The sequence below is a fragment of the Bos javanicus genome, chromosome 8, assembly GCF_032452875.1.
Source record: "Bos javanicus breed banteng chromosome 8, ARS-OSU_banteng_1.0, whole genome shotgun sequence".
Taxonomy (NCBI): Eukaryota; Metazoa; Chordata; class Mammalia; order Artiodactyla; family Bovidae; genus Bos; species Bos javanicus.
Genome location: NC_083875.1, coordinates 40069234 through 40089527, shown reverse-complemented (window position 1 = coordinate 40089527; position 20294 = coordinate 40069234). Strand labels below are relative to the sequence as shown.

General features: G+C 40.5%; 1 protein-coding gene across 5 annotated transcripts in view; it reads left to right on the top strand.

Moving 5' to 3' along the window:
* Positions 1 to 870: 870 nt before the first annotated feature.
* Positions 871 to 20294, top strand: part of JAK2 (Janus kinase 2) — a 117288-nt gene continuing 97864 nt past the window's right edge. For 2 of the 5 annotated variants that reach the window (XM_061425371.1, XM_061425376.1), the window contains exons 1-2: positions 871 to 956; positions 1324 to 1403. The gene's annotated coding sequence lies outside the window, so the exon portion shown is untranslated. Of the gene's footprint in view, positions 1015 to 1323; positions 1404 to 20294 lie in introns of all 5 variants that reach the window. The other 3 variants (XM_061425373.1, XM_061425372.1, XM_061425377.1) reach the window with 3 other exon arrangements.

Here is a 20294-nt window from a genome sequence, read left to right as displayed (position 1 = left end):
CATCCCACCCTCATTTCTTTCCAGCAGAAGTGACTGATTGGAATCAGACTCCCATAACTGCACTGGCGCGAAACGCTGCGTTAGGAACGCGTTGCACCAAACCCTCGGCCTAGCGACCAGGGCAAGTCTCTCTGCGGTGCCAGGTTGTGCGCAGGGGAGACCCTACCCGGCCAGGCTGACTCACTCCCAGCCGCCTCCACGGCGGGCGGCGGCCACGCACACGCCCATCTGCGGAGGGCCCGGCCCAGCTCAAGTTCTCCGCCCGCTCACGCCCAGGGGCCACCGCGGGAATCTCCGAGCACGCCAGTTCGTTTCCCGAGAAGCCCAGGTTCTGTGTAGCCAGTCGTCGGCCGCCCCCGGCGCGCGTCGGTGAAAGCGCAGCCTGGGTGGAGCGGCGCACGCGCAGTCCGGGGGTGCGCGCCAGGCGCCGGCCCTGCACCAAGGCGGTCTCTGCAGTGAACAAGACGCCAGACCCGAGGCCAACTGGGAGGCTGAGTCGGACGTAAATAGGACGTCCCAGCCAGTGTCGCCTGCGGCGCTGAGAAGACGGTGTGACTCCGGAGAGGGTGGAGACGACGACTGTGACGGGCTTCCCGGTTCCCCAAAGTGGGAGTGGTGTGGGTTGCAGGAAGGAGAGAGGAAGAGGAGCCGGAGCGGGCCGCAGCGGCCGACGCTAACGGCCTTCCTGAGCGCTGACAGGCTGGGCCCGCGTCCTGCTCGCTCCACAGTGCGCGCCGCCGCCTCGGGCCCTCGGCCCCTGGGTCCGGACTTGGTGGCAGAGCGTCGGGGCGGAGGGTTTCTGTTGCAGCGCAGGGAAAGGCCAGATCTTCGCCGCCGAGGGATGTGAGTGAGAGCCGAACCCGCACGGGAGGGCCCCCGAGGTCTCAGCCTGGCGGACACTCGGACCTTTGCCTGCTCCAGGGGCTTCGCAGACTGTGGCCAGCCGGAGGCACAGGGTAAGAGCAGTCCCCTCGGGCTTGGGGGCGCGTCGTCGTCACCACATCCGTGCGGCGGGTGAGTGTTATAGCTGCCTGGGCTCCAGGTGGAGGGCACCAGTTGTCTCTCTCGTCCTTTCCACCACGATCTCCCCTTCCCCCCGCTAGTGTCGGTAAACTCGGCAAGAAAATCCTCCTTTTTAGAAGGAAACCTCGGACGGAGTGTCTTTCTGTTGATATTTGCATCCTTATGTGCCTGATACTCCTCCTCCCCTTTACTTATCTCTCTTTAAAATTTTCTAGACATCTGAACAGCCTAGAAAAGAGCATCTATTTCCCCTGGATTTCTGCGGTAGTAACTGCCCCCTTTTTTTTTTTTTTCTTTTAGGTTTCAGAAGCAGGCAAGGCAACAAGATGTGATCTGTTTTTCTTCTGCAGAAGAGGCCCTTCCATCCCCTTTCCCCGAAGGTGGGTAAGCGATCCTGACTGCAGTCCTTTTTCTCTGCAGTAAAGACGGGGTGTCTTGAGGTGTGAGTCCGTGCGTAGGAAGGTTGGAAGCGTGTGTCGACAGGCAGGGCTCATTGTTGCTTACTTCTTTGAAAATGGCAGTGCTGAACTTGGAATGAACTTGGAGGGTAGTTCTGGGCTTTATTGTTATTCTTTAAGAAACAGTCGTTATTTGTTTCTCTGCTGACCGTACATTGTTTTTCTTTGCAGAGAAAACGTCATCCAATACCCTTTCTCCTCAAGCAACCAAAGATTCTTAATCTTTGAGGGAGGAACATTTTCAAGTAATAAGAGATACTTATTGAGAGGACACGTTAGCTGCTCTTGCTGGGGTTTCTGCTACCGCATAGAATGCTTCCTGGGCAGTTTTATCTGCTTAAGTTTACTTTGTCGGTTGAATTTACCCATTTTGCTTTCCGGTGGTTATTAATCTGTCCGGAGGAACTCTCTTTTCTCTGAATGAAAGGACAGAGGCAGCTGAGTATGTCATAGAGGGGAGGAGAAATGTGGAGGAGGAAACTGCAAGTGGGAATAAGTGATGACGATTGGTTTTGGTTTCATAATAGTTTTGTTGGGCTACTGCAGGTATTCTGATATAACACCCAACGGATATTAAGATGAATAATCAACCTTTTTCCTCCCTTTCCCTTCCTCCTTTACCACTTGGGTATGAGAATCCCTTGCTCCTGTGTGCGCGTATCTTTTAATATGTAACATATCTGCAAACTGGATGTGTCCAGCATTTGCCTTAACATGTATTTACCTGTACAGGAAAACTACAGTACTTGCTGACTAGATAAGCATACAATACTTGTTTCTTTCTCTGAGTGTCCTACGTTTGGAGTATTTAGCATGTTTTAGGAACCCATTAAAGAAGAGTTTGCTTCATTTGCTGGTTTTTCCTAGTGATTTGAGACACGTGTCTCAGGTATAGGAAGGGAACATGGTTTTCTTCTCTACTTCAACTGGCTGTTGCTGAAAGATGAGATGCTTTTTAGACCAAATAGGGAAGGACCTTGACTTTGGGGTCAGATCTGGGTTTGAATTCTGGTGTTCCTGCCTTTTAATAGTGTTATTTAAAATCTCTTTGAGCCTCACTTTCTTATAAGATTGTTGTGGAGTTTGAATAAAATTACGCATGCAAAGTAGTACATTGCTTGGCTACTGTGAAAGTCATGGCTTTTCTCTTGACTGGGTAGGCATAGAAAGGATGTTAGAGAAGGGCAGGATGACTGCATAAGGTGATCTGCCAGTGACCAGTGTTTCTTCCTTTTTAGTCTAAGGAGAAAAAGGACTTTTATATCTTGAACTGGTTAAGTGGTCTTAGAGCCTTCTTATGGGGAGGTTTGACCCTTATCATCTCTCCTCACCCCCCTGCCCCCTGCGTTTGTCCTGCCCCTACCTGCTGTTGTGCTGCCCTCTTGTGGTTAACCACGTTAATAAGAATTTTCTTTTGCTCCGCTCCCATTTTTTTTTCTTCTTTCTTTTCTTTTTAGGCCCCTTCCCTTTGCTCCCAGTTTCTCAAACTGTGCTGGGGTGCCCCAGGGTACCATTGAACTCAGGCTTGAACTGATAATTTGAGGTAGTTCACAGTTTCAACATTAGATTGACACATTCCTTTCTACAATGTCATGTTTTTGCAAAGCTGTACTTTTAAAGGTTGCTCTGATAAAAAGCAACTACTGTATGAAACAGAATACTGGAATGTGATGTTGTCAAGTTTGATTCCAAGTTTGAGAATTTATACAGTGTCCAACAAACACTAAATTATAAGGACATTAACACTTACGTGGTTTGAAACCACCCCCACTTAAGTATTTCTTTTGGTCTGGGGGTGCTATGAAAAAATTACTAAGTCTAAGGATTCCCTAAATGGAGAAAGTTTGGAAGCCTTTGCCTTAGTTTTTGGTTGGCTTTCTGATAAAAAAAATTTAATGGAAAAACTGCATTTTTAAATGTTGGTCACTAATTGATTCCCTTTCCCACCGAAGTTATTGGTACAATTATTGATACAAAGTTAGTACCAGCTGATCACGGCTTCCTATGTTTACTCTCCTATTTAATATCTTCATAGCTACTATCTAGTTCCTTTATTTCACACTGATCCTATTGCTTGTCATTCTGATTACTTTCTAGTTTCTCCAGTACTGGTTTTCTATTAGTATTTTTGACCATCTCCTTAAACTTAACTTTGCCCCAAATGAAAATCATCTTCTTATACCCCTTTGTAATTCCCTTCTCTCTGTTGGCCATATAAGCTTTAAATTAGACATAATCTTTAAACTGCCTCTTTCGTTTATCTCACGTACTAATCCATTCACCATGTCCTCTTCATATTTCTTTTGTCATCCATACCTTTGCTTCTCCCACTTTTACTACCTAAATCCCAGGACTCATCCTCAGCCTAGAATATTGTAACTCATATCAACCCCTTTGAATCCAGCATCTCTTCCTTCTATAAATACCACTCTGATACTCCTTTTTATGGCACTCTCTTGCTCCCAAATCCTCAGTGGCCTCCCACATTCCACCTATTAAGTTGAGCTTCTTTTTCCTGGCTTTCAAAATATTATGTCATCAGTCCCTGCCCCGTTTATTCAGTTTTGTCTAAGGACCTTCGGCAAGCATCCTCTGCTCTAGTATTGCAAGCTGTGTCTCATACTTCCTAATAACAGCTAAGCTTATTCTGTTTTTTAACTTTCACACGTTTTCCATCCTTCTTCCAGTAAGTCCAGTTCTGCACCCTACTGCACGAGTCACTAGGTGTGGAATAACTCAGCAGAGCCTCAGTCTCCTCATCTGAAAACTGAGAATTGTACTTTTTCTGTAAGCTTGTAGTGAGAATTAAGAGAGTTGATACATGAAAAACCCTCAGGAATAGGGCCCGGCACATTAAGGACTCCCAGACATAAAGTAAACTCCTTTAACAATAAACTATTGTCATAATTATACAATGCTCTGAATATAATAAGCTATTATTATTACAACAGTTTATTACCACTGCTGCTAAGTTAAAAGTTCCACTTCATTCGTGAAATTGTTTCTCACTAACTATTGCTTTTTTCCTCTCTTACAGTTCTATAGTTCTTTTAGTCTTAGCATATCATCACATAGTTTAATTATATATCATATTTTGGTTGTTTGATAATTATTTCTCTGTTAGCCACATCTTTTCAAGTTGATTGTGTATGCATTGAGAAACAGAATTTAGATTAAACTCACACACATACAAACCCACAATGCTGAGTACATGTGGAACATTCAAGAAATGCTGTGTATTAAAAAGGAATTTTAGGCCATTACCAGACAAATATTTATTCATATCTACAACGTAAAGGTACTTTGCTATAGATCCACAAAAGGTGCATAAAAATGTAAAGCAGGTTCTTTTCCTTGAGGACTTATAATGTAATAGGGGAGATAGGAAAATAATAAAAGTTATATATCTCAGATACCATATAAAGTTGAAGTGAGCAGACAAAGATCCAGAGAAGAGGTAGAATCAAAACTGGGCAGAACTTGATTTTACAAAAGAGGAAGGAACTTGTATAGGAAGTAAAGGCAAAATAAGCAGGACAGGATCAGAGAACAGTACATAACAAGTTGACTGAAATGAAGGTTTCTGTCAGAGAGTAGAAAGAAATCAGGTGAAAATGTTTGGGATTAGATGGATGGATGTCTTTAAGTGCAGGGTTAGAAGAGTATATTTTGATTCATAGGTAATAGACAAGCTTTAAAGGTTCACAATGAGAAAAAACTTGCTTAAAAAAAGTATTTTAAGAAAATCACAGTGGCACCAGAGCTGGGTAGAGTATGAGGTGGAAAGAGAAGTCATAGACCTAGGAAAATCACCTAGGCCTGAGGAAATGAGGATTTGAATTTAGTAAAAATAAGCCTGGAGAGATGTCACACAAGACTTTGTTCTGGACTGGATAAGAAAGGAAGATGTAGTGGCGGGAAGGAGAGGAGTAATTAGAGATGACTGAAGTTTTGATCCACAGTGATAAGAAATTAGAGTGTCGAAACTCTTAAGCTATATGAGAACATGTGCATTAGGAAACCTAGAGAGGTTTAAAAATATGGCCAAAGTTACTCATTTAGTTGGTGACAAAAAAAAGAACAAGGGTTTAATTAATGACTGTACTGACAGAAATAGGTATGAACTATTAGCTAGTTGAAGGGGTACAGACATCTGGGCTTGTAGTTTGGATTTGTTGAGTTTGAGGTGACAGTGAGATAAGCAAGTACAGACATATCACCAGACTGTGGGACAATGTGAATAGAACCTAGTAAAGAAATTTAAGGCTGAAATTATTGTGCTTAGAGAGAAAAGCAGGGGATCTGAGATTGAGCCTTGGGAACTGCACATAATTGGAGAGTGAGTGAAAGAAGAGGAATTGGCAAAGGTGACAAGGACAGGGCAGGTAATTTGAGAGGCAAGTGAGTGGGAAGGTTAAGGTGTGAGTGTTTATCAAGTTGATCATGGTTGATCACTGCCAAAAAGTGAGAAGAATCAGAATTGAAAAAGGTCTTATAAATGTTTACTGGTGTTTTTCCTAATATAAAACCTAGAAAAGCAGAAGAAAGAAGAAAATTGCTTATGGTTTTCCCATACATAATTAACCACTGCTATTATTTTATTCTCTCTAGTATAACAACCTTTGGATTTGATTTTTGGTTGATTGATGGAGACTTTTTTTCAAAGCTGTCCGTCCCTGGGACTAATGATGAGAATTTTAGACATAATAAAGACCAGAAGGTAGTTTTTGAAAGAGTGTTTGTCATTTATCTGTGTCCTCTCATATTGTACTACATAGGCGCCCATATTTCTTATGGGCATTAGCCCTGCATTTGTGTTATGTGAATGAGTGGACATTAAGTGGTTAGCGTTAAGGCATTTAGTGGTCTGTCAGGGTAGACAAATGACTGTTGGTGCAGTTGTATTGGTAAGATCTGGATAAAATGATAAGGGTATTAATTGCTAAAAGGAAAGAGAAATTCTTATAGATAACTTGGAATACTGAAGGTAGCAAATTTTAGGAGTATTCAGATTAGGAGAATTGGAAAGGGTAAAAGTGTTATCTGTTTTTGAAACCTGTATGATGTAGCTACTCTGGAGGTGACTGAGGTAGAGATAGTCCACGGGCTATTTGTTTTGCTTGAATGCATATTTTTATCTTCCCAAGAACATTTTTCTGCCTTCTTTGTTGATATCAGTCCTCGAGAATAGGGCATTCATTATTGATTACTAAATTATTTTAGTTTAATAAATTCTGATTATGCAGTATAATTCCATTAGATAATATTTTTATAATATAAAAGGTAGTATAATGTGAGAAAGTATACTGTTTTGGAAATCAGGATCAAAGACTGAGTGCTGTTAATATGCTGTGTGACTTTGAGCAAATCACATAATCTATGAGTCAATGAGGGAGTTTTTAAAAAATTTAAGAGATAAATGGCTTAAATGTTTGTAACAGAAAAACAGCAGCCTTTTGCCTCTACCGGCTTCTCCCCCCATCTCTTATTTATGTTTGTCAGGAAACCACTTATAAGTCTTATAAGAGTGTCTTCTGGTACTTACCTCTATTTTCTAAATAACACAACCTACCATCAATAGACCCTCTCCTCCAATTCTGTATCTGTGTCTGTACTCTGCCCTTTCCCCCACTTTACAATGTATATGCTATTCAGTGTCCCATCTAAGGTTTCTATTTGGGTAGAAGAACCCATCCCCTTTTACCTTCAAGGACTTTACCATTGTGTTTCTTTCTCTTTTTCTTGCATTCTCCATTTTTTCATCTACTGGATCATTTCCATTAGTATGTATTTTTGTTGCTATTGCTATGACAAACCCATCTGAAAACTTAGTGAAATAAAATAGCTGGTTTATTAGACTCAGATGTTTTGAGTCAGTACTTAAGATCAGGCACATCAGGCATGGTTTGTTTCTACGCTTCAGTGTCTAGGACATCAGTTGGGAAGAGCTGCTGGCGGGGATAATGGGAAGGCAGAGGACTAGAATCATCTGGAGATTTCATCACTCACATGACTGGAAGCTGACACTGGCTGTTTGACTTGAGATCTCATCTCAGGCTCTTCACTGGAGCACGTTATCAATACATGTGGCTTGGACGTCCTTAAAACATCGGGGACTCAGGATACTTGGCTTTCTTACATGACGAGTCAGGGTTTAAGAGTGAGTGTTTCAGTGAACATGGCGAAGGTAGGGTGAGGAATAGACTCTGTTAATCATGTTACTGAACTGGGTTCATTTGCCTGATGTGCAGCAAGACACATGCTGAGATGGAAAGTTTGCAGCAGAGAAAATGTTTACTCACAGGGCACAGCTAAGTGAGAAAACTAGAGAACAAATCTCAAATTTGTCTCCCTAAAGGTGAAGGTTTTGAGATATTTAAGGGATAAAGGAGCAAGGTGGTCTGAGGCATGGGGAAGGGTGATTGGATGCAGGAAAAAGGTATAGTGATTGAAGTTCTCCAAGGAACTGAACTACATGCTTCTTCATGGGGTGCATGTTCAGAAATTGGTGGCATTAGCATGATCTGAGGGTGGAGTTTTTGGCCTTCTGACATCAAAAGGTGATCCATTGGATACTCAGGTAGGCGTAGTTGAATAAGATTGGTGGTCTCAGCTGGTTTGAGCTGGTCAAGATCTAGCTCTGAGTTCCTGAAAAACAACTTAAGCAACCATTATCATAGTGATTCATACATCAAAGGTGTTATCTATGAGAAAGCTATTTGGGAGTTTAGAGATATATTGCTTGGCTAGTGACTGTTAGCTATATGGAGTCTTAAAAAAATTCACTTAGTTATTTTTGACTGTGCTGGGTCTTTGTTGCTTTATTCAGGCTTTCTCTAGTTTCCTTGAGTGGGCTACTCTCCGGCTGCAGTGTACGGGCTTCTCATTGCAGTGGCTTCTCTTGTTGCAGAGCATGGGCTCTACTGCACATAGGCTTCAGTAATTGCGGAATGTGGGCTCAGTAGTTGTGGCTTACGGGCTTGGAGCATGGGCTCAGTAGCTGTGATGCACAGGCTTAGCTGCCCCACCGCATGTGGAATTTTCCCAAATGAGGGATTGAACCAGTGCCCCTTACACAGAAAGGCGGATTCTTAACCACTGGACCACCAGGGAAGTCCTGGAGTTTATTTTTGTATATGGTATTATGACGTTTCTAATTTCATCATTTTACATGTAGCTCTCCAGTTTTCCCAGACCACTTATTGAGGAAACTGTCTTTTCTCCATTGTGTATTCTTGCCGCCTTTGTCATAGATTAGGTGACAGTAAGTGTGTGTCACCTGGTAGATGTTTTGTCAGTGTCCATTTTATGCTGTGCACTGCATATATTCCTGGAGAAGGAAATGGTAACCCACTCCAGTATTCTTGCCTGGAAAATCGCATGGACAGAGGAGCCTGGCAGGCTACAGTCCATGGGGTCACAAAGAGTTGGACACGACTGAGCGACTAAACCACTGCATATATTATTAAGGATAAGTCAGTGGACATCATCTTTAATATCATGGTATTCTCTTGCCTGAGTATACTAAGGATCCAGATGTAAAGAGAAGTATAACGTGGCAGTGAAATAAAGGCATATACTCATTGAAGAGATTGTTTCTTAGGAACAGTTACAGTAACTTTAAAGTAATTTTTAGATTTGTTATGCCTTTTAAGAGTTTCCTTTTTTAAAAAAAAAATTTTTTTTCAAGCATGCTTCATTGTGCTCAGTTTTTATAAATGTTCCATATGTGCTCGAAAAATATATTGTAGGTAGAAAGTTATAATATATTTGTCTTTTTTCTTGTGGATTGTTTGTCTTTTATCAGTTTATGGAGCTCTTTGTGTATTAGAGATATTCTTTGATAAATGAATTGCAAATATTTCCCTCAGTCCGTTTGTCTTTTGATTTTGTTTATGGTCCCCTTTCTCTAGAGAAATAAAAAATTTAATATAATGGATCTTTTTCTTTATTGTGGAGGTAGAAAACTTAAATGACTAAAGTGTCATTAATGAATATAAAGGGGCTTGTTATGGAATATAGTAGGGAGAAGTGGAGATTATGGGGAACTGCCTGTCCTGCCTAAGGCATTGAAATTGAAGTGAGAATAAGAAAACTACTTTATTAGTCAAGGAAAACAGGGACTCAGACACTCAATTTGTGTGACTTTTGTAAAATGGATTTTGAGTTTTCCATTTTGTGTAAGAAAGTTTTTCCATTCCAAGTAAAAGTTCTCTCAAAGATTCTTCCAGTATTTTTATTGTTTTGTTTTTTGCATTAAAAAATGTAATTCATATATAATTTATTATTTATTTATTTTTGGTTGCACTGGATTTCCATTGCTATGCATGGACTTTCTCTAGTTTCAGTGAACAGGGAAATCCCATGGACAGAGAAGCCTGGCAGGTTATTGTCACAGGGTCACAAAGAGTTGGACACAACTTAGTGACTAAACAGCAGCAATATAGTTATAGCATATTTTCTCCAGTTGTACTGTCAGTTATGCCAGTACTTTTTATAAAACTAAATATCCTTTTCTATTGCATAACAATGTCATCAGATTACACTATATACTTAGATTTATTTCTGGATGCTCTTTTGGTTCACTGATCTGTCTAGTGTATACCAGTACTATTTTGGCTAGAATTGTTTTATATGTTCTTTTCCATTATGGTTTATCAACTGTATTCAGTATAATTCCCTGTGCTATACATTGGGACCTTGTTTTTTATCCATTCTAAATGTAATATTTTACATCTACCATCCCCAAACTCTTAGTCCATCACTCTCTCTTCACTCCTCCCTGTTGGCAACCACACATCTGTTCTGTATATCTGTTAGTCTGTTTGGTAGTTGGTTCACTTGAGCCATATTTTAGATTCAACATGTGATACCATATGCTATTGATATTTGTCTTTCTCTTTCTGGCTTATTTCACTTAGCACGATAATCTCTAGTTTTATCCGTGTTAGTGCAAATGGCATTATTTAGTTCTTTTTTATGGCTGAGTAGTATTCCATTGAATATATGTACTGCATCTTCTTTATCCATTCATCTTTTGATGGACATTTAGGTTTCCATGTTTTGGCTGTTGTGAACAGTGCTGCTATGAATACAGGGGTGCATGTACTTTTTAAAAATAAATGTGGAACATTTAATCATGTTTTAATTATTTAGTTATTTTTGACTGTTCTGGGTCTTTGTTGCGGTGTGCAGGCTTTCTCTAGTTGCAGTGAGCAGTGGTACTCTCTAGTCGTGGTGCGCAAGCTTCTCCTTGCAGTGGCTTCTCTCGTTGTGGAGCATGGACTGTGAAGTGCTCACGCTTCAGGAGTTGTGGCTTGTGGGCCCTAAAGAGAGGGCTTGGTAATTGTGGCACATAGACTCAGTTGCTCCACAGCATTTGGGATCCTCCTGGACTAGGAATTGAAGCAGGGTCCCCTGCTTTGCTAGGCAGACTTGTGACCACTGGATCACTACAGAGGCCTCTGCATTTATTTTTTTGAATTATAGTTTTGTCCAGGTATAATGCCAGGAATGGAATTTCTGGGTTATATGAGAATACTGTTTTTAGTTTTCTGAGGAACTGTCACCCTGTTTTTCATCATGGCTGTTCCAGCTTACTTTCCCACCAACAGTGTAGGAGGATTCCCTTTTCTCCAGCTCCTCTCCAGCATTTGTTATTTGTTACTTAGCAGCAGCAGCAGCAGACTTTTTAAGGATGGCCATTCTGACTGGTGTGAGGTGGTACCTTATTGTAGTTTTGATTTGCATTTCTGTAATAATTAGTGATGTTGAGCATCTTTCCATGTGCCTACTGGCCATCTGTGGGACATACACATTTTTATATGGTGGGATTCTTGTTACTGTTAAGATACTGTTCCTGTTCATTAATCCAGAGAAAGGGTTATTTTATACTATTACAGCATTTATAAGTGTATTTCAAATAAAGAGTCTATAAATGCACAAGTAAAGAAATATCAGTAAATAGTCAGTGACTTTTTGTGTATCATCTTGGTTTAATGTGTCAACTTCATGGGCTTCCCTGGTGACTCAGTGGTAGAGAACCCACCTGCCAATGCAGGAGATGTGGGTTTGATCCCTGGTCCTGGAAGATCTCCTGGAGAAGAGGATGGCAATCCACTTAAGTATTCTTGCCTGGGAAATCCCATGAACAGAGTTCCCCAAAGAATCAGCCATTACTTAGTGACTGAATGACAACGTCAGTTTCACAAACACTTGCAAGTTTTGGATAATGTAAGTATATAGCAGTTCCCCTCTCTCAACCAAATTACTTTGGTTTTAAAGCATTAAAACCCCTTCTGTTTACAAAATTTAGCCTGAGACTTTAGACTAAACGTGCCACTACATGTGGAGATCCTTACTCTTGATCAGTGATGCTTTTAAGGAAAAATTTTGATTAAAAGGGGAAAATGTGAAATAAAATAGAAACCTCAGCTAAAATTGGGACAGGCCTGTATGGGGAACTCTCAGGCCCTGCCATGCATCTACTCAGGTAAACTGAAAATTGTATGCTTCCATTATTGACACGAAGGGAGTTTCCCGAGTAGTGCAGTTAGTAAAGAATCCACCTTCCAAGTGAAGGAGATGCAAGAGACACGGGCTTGATTCCTGGGTTTGGAAGATCCTCTGGAGAAGGAAATGACAACCCACTCCAGTATTCTTGCCTGGAAAATTCTATGGACAGAGAAGCTTGGCAAGCTATAGTCCATGAGGTCACTAAGAGCTGGACATGATTAAGCACGCACACATGCTATTATTTATACCATTATAACTCCAAAGACATAACCTATTTTAATGTAACCAATGTCCTTAAACTGGCTTTCATTTACCAAAATTTAATCCTGTTGAATAGATCATGTGAACTTGAAAAGCATTTTGGGTTATGTTCTATGATATTTCTTTAATTAATGTAAGTGGTTATTTGTTTTTAAGCAAATTAAATAGAACTCTTTTACAAACAAATTTTAGCAATACCATCTGAAGGTAGAAAAGAAAACAAAACCCACATGTCTACAACACCTATATACACACATGAGCACTCAGATAGATGCAAACAGGAACTGTTTGATTTAAAATTTTAGCCATATGCTGATACAAACCCACAAGAATAATAGATTCAGAATGTATTTGTGTCCTGTAAGGGTCTTTTTAGAGCTGTTTTTGGAGTCAGTTTATTTCTTAGAAGCTTCTGCATGCCAATCAAAAAATGCTTTTTATTGTCTCACAAGAGGTTTGGAATCCTCTTTTTAGGTGGACTTATTTAAAACAAATGTTTCCCCTTTGAACGGGAAGGGTCGCTTACCTAACAAAAGGAAACAGAAAGCAAGTTTTCTCCTAGAGGTTTGGAGTGTATGTCTGCTACCAGAAATCTAGGGCAGCTGTTATTTAACACTTTTCTTCTAAATATTTATCTGCTCAAGTTAACTTCGAAACAGTAATTAGGATTATAGCATTTGAATCTTCAGAGGGTCCAATTTTAAAGGGGTAGGTTTTTGCAGAGGAAGAAAGAGTCATGGAGGTGGGGCCTGAGCACAAAATGGCTGCTGGGATGCAGTCTGAGACAAATGGGTGATCAGGGAAGATACACACGATGGCTCCTGAGACAAAGAAGTTGGGGGAGGGTGAGGTGCAGGAAGCTTCAGAAGCCATTTTGTTCTTTTCTATTTTTTGTTGTTGTTGTTGTTGTTTCATCCAATTTAGAAATGTTATCTTACAAAATGGAAATTTTAGAGTTTTGTGTACATTTGAATTTGTTTTGTTTAATTATAGAATTGTAGTCCTCCACTTTAATCTTAAGCAGAACAAGTTTGGGGAGATTGAAAATTCCCCATACAGCTCATTGTAATTCTGATTACTTATAGTTTGTTCAGGTCACTTACTTAAAAGTGCACATGCTGGGGTCCATGGTTTTTAAACATTAAACTGTCCAGAGTCCTGAAAGGCGGGCTCTGCTTAGAGCATTTAGACGACCAGAATCTGCCCCTCTCCAAAACCCTGCACTACTGCACACTGTAGAAAGCAACTGAGTACTCTCCAAAGTCAGAGCCTCAAACCTGAAAGGACCAAGCCTTTCCAGATACTGAGTTAAGTCAGAAAGCTCAAAATGCAAAAAGAGCAGAGCTTGGAACCTGAGAGGACACTTACTTACCAAATTTGGATGCGTGAAACAGGGCTCTCAAAGCTGATGCATTGGGACAACCCAGAGGGATCGGATGGGGAGGGAGGTGGGATGGGGGGTTTGGGACAGGGGGACACATGTATACCAGTGGCTGATTCATGTCAATGTATGACAAAAACCACCACAGTGTTGTAAAGTAGTTAGCCTCCAATTAAAAAAAAAAAACAAAAAAAAAACTGGCAGTAGCTCATGGAAGTGATGAGCAAAAGGGGCTTGGTGTTGGTACCTTGCTTGATTCCAGGATTCCTTGTCTCAGGGTTCACCTGCTTTGGGTCCCACTTCTGACACCAAAAATGTCAGCTTTAATTATACAATTGCCATTTATTTTACCAGCAAAGTTGGTTTATTTGGAAAGAGCCAAAGGAATTGCAGTTTTTGAAATGCAAGCTATGGTGAACCATGGGCAAATTTAGATAACAAAGAAGGGGAACTTACTTTTATAAGGTAAAAGGGGAACTTTTTAGAGGGACTCTGTTAACCAAAGAGTCTGTTGGCAGAAGCTGGAAATTCAGAGTATGGCAGATTCTCATTGGTGGGCATCTGTAGCCTGATTGGCTGGGCTGTCATGGAGCAGAGAGAATTTTTCTTCCCGCTGGTTAGTAAAGTAGAGGCACCTTTCTGTCAGAAATGTAGGCATGTCTTTTCCTGCTTGGAGCAATGGATGATGCATGGTAGCGCCTAAGAGCTCCCTCTACAGGCTGTTCCTACTCCAAATTTAGCTGAGATTTCTTTAGTTAATTACACACTTAATGTAATAGTCTTTGCCCCTTCATGGATCACAGCTTTGTCCTGGCAAAGGGGTTTGCTTAGCTCATTGAAGCTATGAGCCATGCCATGCAGAGCTGCCCAAGGTGGGCAGGTCATAGTGAAGAGTTCTGACAAAACATGTGCCTCCTCCCACTGGAGGAGGGAACAGCAAACCACTCCAGTATTCTTGCTGTGAGAACCTCGTGAACAGTGTGAAAAGGCAAAAGAAGACCTGACACCGGAAGATGAGCCTCCCAGGTCGGAAGGTGTCCAATATGCTACTGGAGAAGAGTGGAGGACAATTACGATAGCTACAAAAAAAAAAAAAAAAAGAAATTGAAAGAGGAGAGTGAAAAGATTGGCTTAAAGCTCAACATTCAGAAAACTAAGACCATGGCATCCAGTCCCATCACTTCATGGGAAGTAGATGGGGAAACAGTGGAAACAGTGTCAGACATTATTTTTCTGGGCTCCAAAATCACTGCAGATGGTGACTGCAGCCATGAAATTAAAAGATGCTTACTCCTTGGAAGGAAAGTTATGACCAACCTAGATAACATATTCAAAAGCAGAGACATTACTTTGCCAACAGAGGTCCGTCTAGTCAAGGCTATGGTTTTTCCTGTGATCATGTATGGATGTGAGAGTTGGACTCTGAAGGTAGCTGAGTGCCGAAGAATTGATGCTTTTGAACTGTGGTATTGGAGAAGACTCTTGAGACTCCCTTGGACTGCAAGGAGATCCAACCAGTCCATTCTGAAGGAGATCAGCCCTGGGTGTTCATTGGAAGGATTGATGCTGAAGCTGAAACTCCAGTACTTTGGCCACCTCATGGGAAGAGTTGACTCATTGGAAAAGACTCTGATGCTGGGAGGGTTTGGGGGCAGGAGGAGAAGGGGACCACAGAGGATGAGATGGCTGGATGGCATCACTGACTCAATGGACAAGAGTTTGAGTGAACTCTGGGAGTTGGTGATGGACAGGGAGCCCTGGCATGCTGCAGTTCATGGGGTCGCAGAGTCGGACACAACTGAGTGACTGAACTGAACTGACAAAAAAAATGAAGTGACCGGGCCAAAGCAGAAATGACACTCAGTTGTGGATGTGTCTGGTGGTGAGAGTAAAGTGAGATGCTATAAAGAACAATATTACATAGGACCTGGAAGCTTAGGTCCATGAATCAAGGTAAATTAGATGTGATCAAGCAGGAGACGGCAAGAGTGAACATCAACCTCTTAGGAATCAGTGAACTAAAATGGATGGGAATGGGCGAATTTAATTCAGCTAGCCATTATATCTACTACTGTGGGCAAGAATTCCTTAGAAGAAATGGAGTATCCCTTATAGTGAACAAAGGAGTCCAAAATGCCGTATTTGGATGCAGTCTCAAAAATGACAGAATGATCTTGGTTCATTTCCAAGACAAACCATTCAACATCACAGTAATCCAAGTTTGTGTTCTAACCATCAGTGCCAGAAAAGCTGAAATTGAACAGTTTTGTGAAGACCTACAACACCTTCTAGAACTAACGCCAAAAAAGATGTCCTTTTTATCATAGGGGACTGGAACGCAAAAGTCAAGAGATACCTGGAGTAACGGGCAAGTTTGGCCTAGGGGTACAAAATGAAGCAGGGCAAAGGCTAACAGAGTTTTTCCAAGAGAATGCACTGGTCATAGCAAATGCCCTCTTCCAACAACATAAGAGAAGACTACATATGGACTTTACCAAATGGTCAATACTGAAATCCGATTGATTATATTCTTTTTAACTGAAGATGAAGCACCACTATACATTCAGCAAAAACAAGACCTGGAGCTGACTATGGGTCAGATCATGAGCTCCTTACTGTAAAATTCAGGCTTAAAATTGAAGAAAGTAGGGAAAACCACTAGGCCATTCAGGTATGACCTAAGTCAAATCCTTATAATTATACAGTAGAGTTGATGAACAGATTGAAGGGATTAGACCTGGTAGACAGAGTACCTTATAGACAAGGTTCGTAACATTGTACAGGAGGCAGTGACCAAAACCATCCTGAAGAAAAAGAAATGCAAGAAGGCAAAGTGGTTGTCTGAGGAGGCCTTACAGATAACCTGAGGAAAGAAGAGAAATGAAAGGCACAGGTGAAAGGGAAAGATACACCCAACTGGATGTAGAGTTCCAGAGAACAGCAAGGAGAGATAAGAAAGCCTTCTTAAGTGAACAGTGCAAAAAAGTAGAGGATAACAATAGAATGGGACAGACTAGAGATCTCTTCAAGAAAATTGGAGCTATCATAGGACTATTTCATGCAAGGTTGGTCATAATAAAGGACAGAAACGGTAAGGACCTAATGAAGCAGAAGAGATTAAGAAGACATGGCAAGAATACATAGAAGAGCTGTACAAAAAGGTCATTATGGCCTGGATAACCACTATGGTGTGGCCACTCACCTAGAGCCAGACAGCCTGGAGTGTGAGGTCAAGTGGGCCTTAGGTAGCATTACTGCAAACAAGGCTAGTGGAGGTGACGGAATTCCAGCTGAGCTATTTAAAATCCTAAAAGATGGTGCTGTTAAAGTGTCAGCAAATTTGGAAAACTCAGCAGTGGCCACAGGACTGGAAAAGGTCAGTTTCCTTCCAGTCCCAGTGAAAGGCAATGCCAAAGAATGTTCACACTGCTGTACAGATATGCTCATTTTACACGCTAGTAAGGTTATGCTCAAAATCCTTCAAGCTAGGCTTCAGCAGTATGTGAACTGAGAACTTCTAGGTGTACAAGCTGGGTTTAGAAAAGACAGAGAAACAAGTGATCAAATGCCAACATTCGTTGGATCATGGAGAAAGCCAGGAAAATCCAGAAAAACAACTACTTTGCTCCATTGACTACACTTAAGGCTTTGACTGTGTGGATCACAACAAACTCTGAAAAATTCTTAAAGAGATGGAAATACAAGACCCCTGTACCTGTCTCCTGATAAATCTGTCTGTGGGTCAAAAGCAACATTTAGAACTGGACATGGAACAGCTGATAGGTTCAGAATTGGAAAAGGCGTATGACAAGGCTGTATATTGTCACCTTGCTTATACTTCTATGCAGAGTACGTTATGTGAAATGTCAGGCTGGATGTGTCACAAGCTGGAATTAATATTGCTGGGAGAAATACCAACAATCCCAGATATGCAGATAATTCCACTTTAATGGCAGAAAGTGAAGAGGAACTAAAGAGCCTCTTGATGAGGGTGAAAGAGGAGAGTGAAAAAGCTGGCTTAAGACTCAACATTCAAAAAACTAAGATCATGGCATCCAGTCCCATAACTTCACAGCAAATAGAAGGGCAAAAAGTGACAGATTTTATTTTCTTAGATTCCAAAATCACTGCAGATGGTGACTGCAGCCATGAAATTTGAAGTCACTCTTTGGAAGGGAAGCTATGACAAACTTATTAAAAAGCAGAGACATTATTTTTCTGACAAAGGCTTGTATAGTCGAAGCTATGGTTTTTCCAGTAGTCATGTACGGATGTGAGAGTTGGACCATAAAGAAGGCTGAGCTCCAAAGAACTGATGCTTTCAAATTGCTGGAGAAGAGCTCTAGAGAGTCCCTTGGACAACAAGGAGATCAGTCAATCATAAGGGAAATCAGCTATGAATAATCATTGGAATGACTGATGCTGAAGCTCCAATACTTTGGCCACCTAATGAGAAAAGAGGACTTATTGAAAAGACCCTGATGCTAGGAAGGATTGAAGGCAGTTGAAGAAGGGGATGGTAGAGGGTGAGATGGTTAGATAGCATCACAGACTCTGTACAGAATCTAAGCAAACTCTGGGGCCTGGCGTGCTTTAGTTCACGAGGTTGCAAAGAGTCCAATGTGACTTAGCAACAACAAATGTCTTTTTTGGCTAGAAGAATTTCAGGGTTTTTATTCAACTCGTTTTTTAGCTGGCTGCATACACCTTTTGTTCAGTTTACTGTGATATAAGAGCAGTGGCTTTTCAGACACATTGGGTCATTCCACAGTAAGAAAGATACTGTATGTTATGGCGCAACACAGCTACACATACAAAACTATGTAAGTAACTGTAGTAAAAATTTAATAAACACAGTTTTAAGTGTTATTTTAAGTAGAAATCTTGCATGTACTCTATTTTCTACCTTGTGAAACTAGTTTTTTCTATTTATATATAGATAATAAATGTTTATTTACCTATCTACAAAGTATAAAGCTGTAGGTTTATATTATCCATTTATCTATGTAAACTATAGATAACCTGTGTACTTTTCAAATAAATGTTAGTCATAACTCACCAATATTCCATGACTACAGTTTGAAAAAGTTACATTAAAATTATAGAAGTTACAGCAAATCCTTCCACAGTTAGGAGATGGTGCTCATGGGTGCTTCACTGCTTCTCACTTTTCAGAGAGGGCGCCTACATTCTTTCAGCGCCAATGTACACATTTATGTAGAGTTAGTTTATACTTATTACTCTGTGTTCTGACATTTTCTGTCTGGTTCACTCTTGTCTTAGCTCTTCTTCCAGCCTTTTAAACTGTGATCTTTACCTTCCAGTGAAAACTAGGAAGCTGGCAATTGTGAACTCTCATATATTAACAAACATTGTGTTAATATATGATATTACATTCTGTAGTAGTTTAGATTAGCAAAGTTATAAATTTCAAAAATTTTAGAAGTATATTCTTTCTTATAATACTTTTTTTTCATTGTGGCCTAAAACATATTTATTAATAGGCCCAAGTATCCTTTGCCTCTGAAAAAATTACAAAGTCAAAACTAAACAGACTATTTTTAGCAATCGGTATCTCAGTATACCATCCTATCTGGAAATGATTTAGATATTCAATATATATCCATTATTTAGTTTACATTGGTATAAACTATTGTCTTATTTAAATTTATTTAAAACATTTGTTTGTGATAATGATGCTTGCATTAGACGTGAAATAATTAACAATCAACTTAAGGTATTTTTCTTGAGTTTTGAAGACATGCTTGTTTTTATTAAAGCAATAAACTTAAGCAAGCTTTTATTATCAGAGATTATCCCAGATCATATAAACATGAAAAACATTTGGATTATCTTCTATGTGTATGAGACTATACTTGGTTTGAGGCTTCTCAGGTGACACTAGTGGTAAAGAACCCGCCTGCCAGTGCAGGTTAGGTGTAACAGACACGGGTTTGATCCCTGGGTTGGGAAGATCCCTGAAGGAGGGCATGGCAGCCCACTCTAGTATTCTTGCCTGGAGAGTCCCATGGTCAGAGGAGCCTGGTAGACTGCTGTCCATGGAGTTGCACAGTCGGACGTGACTGAAGTGACTTAGCATGCACACATATGCTTGGTTTACATAAATGCTTACTTTTCTCTAAGTCAACTGCATAGAGCTCTTTACCAATTAATTTTAGCGATACCGTCTGGAGGTGGAAAAATAAAAATCTATAATGTACATACATAGATAAAATATGCAGACAGACACAGAGATCTTGGAGCTCTATTCCAGAACTTTGGCCGTGAATCAAGTACAATACAAAACTCACTAATTTATACATAATTGTGTCTTTTGTGGAACAAGTTAAAGATACATACCTTTAAAGCTTTTTGTTAATGTTTATGAAGAATAAAGATTGGTGTTTGTCTTTAACAAGTAACCTTAAGAAGGCTGTGTTCTACAGTTTGGGCACGAGAACGCTTTTAGCAGTTTATATTTTTAAAAAAGTCTCTTTCTATCTTTAGTATCAGGTGAGCCTGGGCATTTTTTTATACACCTTCTTGGATGTTTACATTCAAAGATACAGTAAAGTTTACATCTTTAAGGGACAGAGAAAGAATGCAGGTTTTCTCTTGGCAGTTTTGGAGTACATTTGCCTCTTACCAGAACTTTA